The following is a 6912-nucleotide window of genomic DNA, read 5'->3' as shown; positions in this document are numbered from 1 at the left end:
ACTAAACAGTGTTGTAGACAGGCTAAACAGCCAACATGCTCCAAGTCGAAGTGACTAGCTCAAATGCTCATAATCGAATGACAAAATGAGGGGGCTCCTCTCTCCTTTATAGCATTGGCCTCTCCCAATCCCAAGGCTCACCTCCTCCAACGTAATCCCCTCTTGCCACGTGTTCCCTTTCCATCTGCGCAGTCCCTCCAAGTGTCTGCGTGGGCCCCATCTCTGCGTGGTCCTTTGACCCCCTTGGCTCCCCTTTAAGTCACAACGTTGTGCTACTAAGAAGTGACTTTTTTATTCTAAAAGTGAGTTATGTCTCCTTTCCCTCACCTTTTTATTTACAAATAACTATAGAAGGTAAAATTGAGCAAAATCGAATATTCTAATTAGCCATTGCTAATTAGAATATTACAACCATATCAAGGAATAGATGGAAGTCAATAAGAATATACATGATTTGAACATTTAAATGCAAAGGGCAAATAATGGGTGTTGAATCATTAACTTTCTCACGATTCACATCCATCCTTATGAAAGACATAATACTCATTAACCATTCAAAATTGGAAATGAGATTGATGGATTATTGAAAATGAAAGTCTCTTTTTGTTCAATTTTACAATATCTTTTATCCTTTATAAATTTTGGGTGTTTTTTTTATTTATTTTTCTTAATATAAGTTTGATATGGTTAAATTTTGCTCACCAAAAGCTTGTGCACACTCTACCATAACAGGTGAAAGGTTCACAATAAGTGACAAATTTGATAAATAGACAAAAAAGGAAATCACTCACAATAGCACAAAATAAATTATAGCTAAGTGAATGAAATTGATTCATTTAATTGTTTGAAGCTATTTAATTCAATAAACTCAAAACTATTAATATTACTTTTAACTTATAACTGATACTTCCTAAATTTAAATTGAACCTGAATTATCAAAAACTACGATCAATTTAATTATTTGAAGCTATATAATTAAATAAACTCAAAATATTAACCATAAATATGTTAGTCTTAGCTTAACTTATACATGCATAAATAACACTTCCTAAATTTAAATTCAAGCAAACTATCAAAAACCATCCCAAATATTCTAACAAAATTCCATATTCTAACAATTAAATATTCTAACAAAATTCCATCTTACCTTTCTGCTGTGTAATCTTTTAGATCTTATTCTTTGATACCATTTCAGGGTAGAGGGTGTTCTTGGTCCTATGTTATCATGCCCCTCATTTTTTTGCCAACCATTTCTTGCAAATATTGTGAAGAAGAAATTGATGAAAAAATTAGTGGCATTAACGAAGATTGATGTACACTCGATCTGTGCCGAAAGGGCAATCATAACGTTGATAGCCTTTCCTGTACAGACGATGATAATGAGTTACAGGGGAGCAGCATCAATTTCGTTTTTTCAACCGTTTTTCTCATCAATTCATTACTGCTCACGCTCACAGTACTGGCCTTGTGCTTCTTTTTCCCTCCTTCGGGGGCCTGAACAGGCGCCAGTGCCCTCAAACATGACAGTCTAGCTTGCTCGAATTTCCCATTGTTCTGCTTCCAAGATCGACAGAGGCCAAGATTGAGAATCAATTGCACCTCAAGTCATGAAACCTCATCTTGTTGCTGCAATTACAGAAATCCTCGCGGTTGTTGCTGCAATTACAGCAATCCTCGCGGTTGTTACTGTAAGCTCTTTGCTTCTGATCGTTTACGTTTTCATACTGATTCATCTTCTATATTGGATTCTGTAAGTGGATTTCTACTCTTACAGGAACATTTTACTAATTATGAGATTTCTTTGTACATTTTCCGCCCCTTTTTCTTCTGAGAGAAACATTCTCTGCCCCTTACTTATACTCTACCCATTTAAATTTGAGCTTCACCCCAAAAAAAGACCATTCTCCTCCCCTTAATTATACTCTACCCATTTGAATTTGAGCTTCCACCCACTTAAAATTTGAGTTTATAACCTCTTTTAAGGAAATATATGTTATGTTGATTCATCTTCTATATTGGATTCTGAAGTGGTTTTCTACTCTTACAGGTTCTTATTATAACAATGATGACAAATAATCTAAGATTTCTTTGTACATTCTCTGCCCCTTGGCGTTTTTTTCTTCTGAAAAAAAAACATTCTCTGCCCCTTGGCGTTTTTTTCTTCTGAAAAAAAAACATTCTCTGCCCCTTACTTATATTCTACCCATTTAAAGTTGAGCTTCACCCCAGAAAAACCATTCTCCTCCCCTTAATTAACTAGGGGATCCTCCTCTAGTTCAGAACGGACCCTCCAGAAGCATATATTCAACGGAAGGGCGTTTTATTTTCCAGCTAGAGTTGGCTGAGAGACCATTTCTAACCTCAGATCCAGACCAAGCACACGTTTTCTTTCTCCCTTTCAGTGTAACAATGATGGTGGCATACCTTTACAAACCAAAGGTATATGAAATGTCAAAAGTGAGACTGTTCGTGAAAGACTACATTGATGTGGTTGCCAACAAGTATGCATACTGGAACAGGAATCTTGGTGCTGATCATTTTATGCTATCCTGCCATGACTGGGTAATCAATATTTTAAACTATTTCTTTTATAATTCAGAAGGTTTAAAGGTCAAGAATATGTGTTTAAAGGTTATAAGTTATAATCTAAAAGGGAAACAGAATATTTACATCTTCAATTTGTAAGGTAGACATGGATCTCTCCAAATTGCTGAAGTTATCTGCAATCCAAATGAAAAGTCTTCTCGAATAAAAGATCTCATGCACCAAAATTTGATATATATCTGATTTAGCAACAGTGTCTTTTTCTTTTGTGATAATCACAGGGTCCCATTGTTTCATTGGCAAATCCATTTCTGTACAGCAACTCCATCCGTGTACTCTGCAATGCAAACAGTTCAGAAGGATTTAATCCAATGAAAGGCGTGCCCCTGCCAGAGATGAACCTAAGGACAGATGAAACTGTTCATTTATTTCAGGGCGCGCGTTCTGCGTCGGAGCGTCCCATTCTGGCCTTCTTTGCTGGTGGTAACCATGGTCCATGGACCTGTGCGCCCCATCCTGTTCAGACATTGGCGCGGTCGTGATGAGGAAATCCAGATTCATGAGTATTTGCCCAGGGCCACGGCTACTGCTATTGCGTGTGTCCAAGCGGATATGAAGTGGCCAGTCCCCGCATTGTGGAGGCTATCTACAGCGAATGCGTACCCGTCATAGTTTCAGAGCACTATGTACTTCCGTTCAGCGATGTGCTAAAGTGGGAAGAATTCTCTGTGAAGATTGCGTTGTCGGACATCCCAAAGCTGAAGAGCATTCTGGAATCCATAGGTATGGAGAGGTACGTAGAGATGCAGAGCAATGTGAAGAAACATTTCGTTATAAATGAGTGTCCTACCAGATACGACATGTTTCATATGATTCTCCATTCCATCTGGTTGAGGCGACTTAACATCTACCTTCCAATTTGATAAAGTCCAGTTGCTTTTTTCACGGTCAGTAGTTGTGATTAGCAAATGTCAATGTAGGGTGACTTACTAAAAAATATAGGTAGGAAATCAAATTCAAAGTTTTGACGCATCTCATTCATATATATATATATATATGTAAAAAATATATGTAATCTCATTCATATAAATATACGTTTTGACACATCTGAGTTTGATATAGATATAGATTGATGTTTTGTGTAAATATAAAGTTATATATGTCTTCCTCGCAGCCCTGCATACTATATATATAAAGTTATAGAGAGTGAGGAATGATGAATTTGTTACTCGTAGCCCTACATAATTGAGAAGTTTGTTGATCCTAATGTCTTACAACTAGATTATCAAGGCTCAAGGCTCTTTGGGTGCATAATTTTTAAAGCACATTTCCATATATGACATAAACATTGACAAGTGTGAAGGTAGAGAACCAAAATCCCACCATATCCACATTCTTGAAAATCTAGATTAGGAGGAGATCTTATAAAGAGGTTTTTTTTGGTTATTCAACTAAACCTTTAGAGATAATTATATGCAAATCCAATAGTGATTAATGACTCATGATCATTGTCATGCCACAAATCTATACATCTACCATTGCTAGAAATCCATGTCAATTGGTTCTAAATCACTAGGATAGAAACTTTGAGGATTTCCAAATAGGTGATGCTCCTCTCACTTGTGCTAAGATGTCAAAAAACATTTTTCTTTTGTCTAGAAAATACTTTTTGTGTAGGACCTTTTGTACTAGTCATACTTGTTTAAAATCAGTCCTTGGAGAAATGTATCACCCATAGCTAAATTCATCAACACAACATCCCTTATGCATAAACCTCCATGAATCTTGGGATCCCTAACAACTAACTAGTTAACTAGTTGTAACCTTTTGGAGTTTGACATCTTACTTCTTGAGAAAAGTTTGCTTGACACCTACAAGAGAAAGCTTTGTTGAATACTAGAAGATGGGAAATTTTAAAATCACATATTTTATGAGAATAAGGTGACTACCTAGGTTTGGCTAGAGTGCCCCCCATTTATTGAACATGGATTTGAATTAAACTCTTACTACTTTCCATCACATTTTTAAGATGAGGAACACAAACTACTACGCACTCCTAGATACCTAAAGGAGCACCAATCTTCTTGGAAGGAAAAAAGAACAATTAATGCACTGTTGTCACACCTAGCAAAACCCATGCCAATGACAACAAGAGAACCAAATACACACATGCATGTACCATGCATGCTAAATCTAGCAAGGAAATCACACAAGCAAATCGATACCCGCAAGTAATCCTATTGTAGTCACTTGGTCCTTCTCTTCCTTGATTTTTTTCATCCAATGTTGAAGTGCTCCAATAAAAACCTAAGTGTGCAAGAGTGTGAGAGAGAGAAAATAGAGAGAGAGATCCACCATAGAATTGTCAAAATCTAAAAAGTAATCCTCATAATCCTTTTTATTAATGAGGCCTCTATTTTCTTCATTTTCCAATATTTTCCTTCATTTTCCTTTGCACATGCAACATGTGACCGTTCAGCTTCCTTTTCTCCTAATTTCCATTATTTTCATAAATAAAATGGCAATTAACACCTCGTGCCTTTCCAAAGCCTTTTCCTTTGCCTTCTCCAATTTCCTTTAGCTATAATAAACCAAATGAACACCCACTACGATGTTTTTCCCACCATCCAGCTTGGAATACGTGTCCCATGACCTTGGTCTTATTTTTCCTTTATTAACTTTATTACATGGATTTTTAACGAGGGTTGTTACATTGAGAAACCAATTTTAGTGGGCAAAAAACTAGTATACAATTTCTGGAAAGAGAAAGTCAAATGCTATGAATTGCACACGAAAATGTGACAAAAATATAATGTAGAAACTATGGTGTATATTTTCAATTTCTCATGAAGTTTTAATAAAAATCACAAGACACAAACCTACTCTACTACTCTGCGGAATTTAATTCACAATTTTGAACAAAAATTCAAACATGCAACAAGAAATAACACACATGAACACAGTGTTTTTTCCAAGGGAAAGAAATTTGCTAAAAACCCATTGTCTTCTTGCATTAATCTGATGAATAGAGATGCGTCACAATTGATTTTCTCAACTGAACACAACCTGCAAGTGAATAACCTATCTCTCTATTCACTGAGAAGCTCTGACCCAGACTTAGTCAATTTTTTCCTCTGCTTGAGCCCCTATTTCCTTACACAATTCTTGAAAATGCATGCCCCTAGTATTTAGGAGTTTTTCCAAAATGGATTGCACAATTCCCAAGGTTGATCATCTTACTGCATGCAAAACCTGTACACTCAAGACTAGTCTAAAATTGATGTTACACTACCTTGGAATCTCAACCACGGTTGGGGAACTCGAATTCTCTACATGCACTATCTATTTTGGGTTGATTGATTATTTAACGAGATGATCACTGAGTTTAACTAAAGTCCTATTACACATTTGACCTTCCACTAGTTCCTCCAAAAGTTGGAACTAGTTTAACTAAAAACAACTTGAGATAACTAACTTTGATTGCTACAAATTAGCAATCACACATGCTTAACTGAACTCTAACTCCTCCAACTTGAATTTACTGAGTAAACTAGGTGACACAAGCCATGTCACACAAGTTAACTGCATCCAAGTTGTTTGTTGATGTGGAAATTCAAATTTTCTCAATTTAATCAAGGCAAAATCAAATTGAGAATTTCTTGCTGCATTTTTCAACACTCCCTCTCAGCAAGAAAGCTATTATCAAGCACCCTTATCCTGCACATTTGGAACTTGAAATTCCCTCTTTACAAGGCCTTTATCAAAATGTCAGCATCTTGTTCCTCTGTTAGAATGTACTGAAGCAACATTATCTGCCTCTACACACAGTCCCGTAAATGGTGATACTGAATATCTATATTCTTTGATCAATCATGAAAAAAATATTCTCAGAGAGCTTGATGCAACTCTTATTATCATAGTAGATTGCAGTTGGATCCATCGTCTGACTAAATAATCCAACAAGTATATTTCTCATCCATATCACCTCACATGTTTCTTGACTTGCAGCAATGTATTATGCTTTTGTCGAGCTAAGCACCATAGATATTTGCTTCCTACTATACTAGGAAACAAATTTGGACCCAACACTAAAAATTCCACCTGATGTACTCTTTCGGTCTAATGGACTCCCCACCCAATATGCATCTATGAAGCCACACAACTTCACTCCCTTTGTCCATCTGTACCATAGTCCAATCTGGATAGTTCCTCTGAGGTACAGTAAAACATTTTTAGTTGCCTTCCAAAATAATTTGGTTCGCTTAACCATAGCTTGGCTCAGTTGGTTGACTACATAACACATATCTAGTCGTGTGCTATGCAAGAGCACAAGACCTTGGTTTCTGTCTGGTAAAATCCAGGTTGCAT

The 6912-nt window shown here is 36.4% G+C and overlaps 1 pseudogene; it reads left to right on the top strand.

The window, feature by feature from the left end:
* The first annotated feature begins 2409 nt into the window (after positions 1–2409).
* On the top strand, positions 2410–3086 carry LOC149168828 (putative glycosyltransferase At5g03795 pseudogene; annotated as a pseudogene).
* The last annotated feature ends 3826 nt before the right edge of the window (positions 3087–6912 follow it).

Source organism: Pinus tabuliformis, chromosome 4_2 (genome assembly GCF_031772625.1).
Source record: "Pinus tabuliformis cultivar Carrire ecotype Pingquan chromosome 4_2, CPIR1, whole genome shotgun sequence".
Taxonomy (NCBI): Eukaryota; Viridiplantae; Streptophyta; class Pinopsida; order Pinales; family Pinaceae; genus Pinus; species Pinus tabuliformis.
This window is presented reverse-complemented; position numbering and strand designations above follow the sequence as displayed.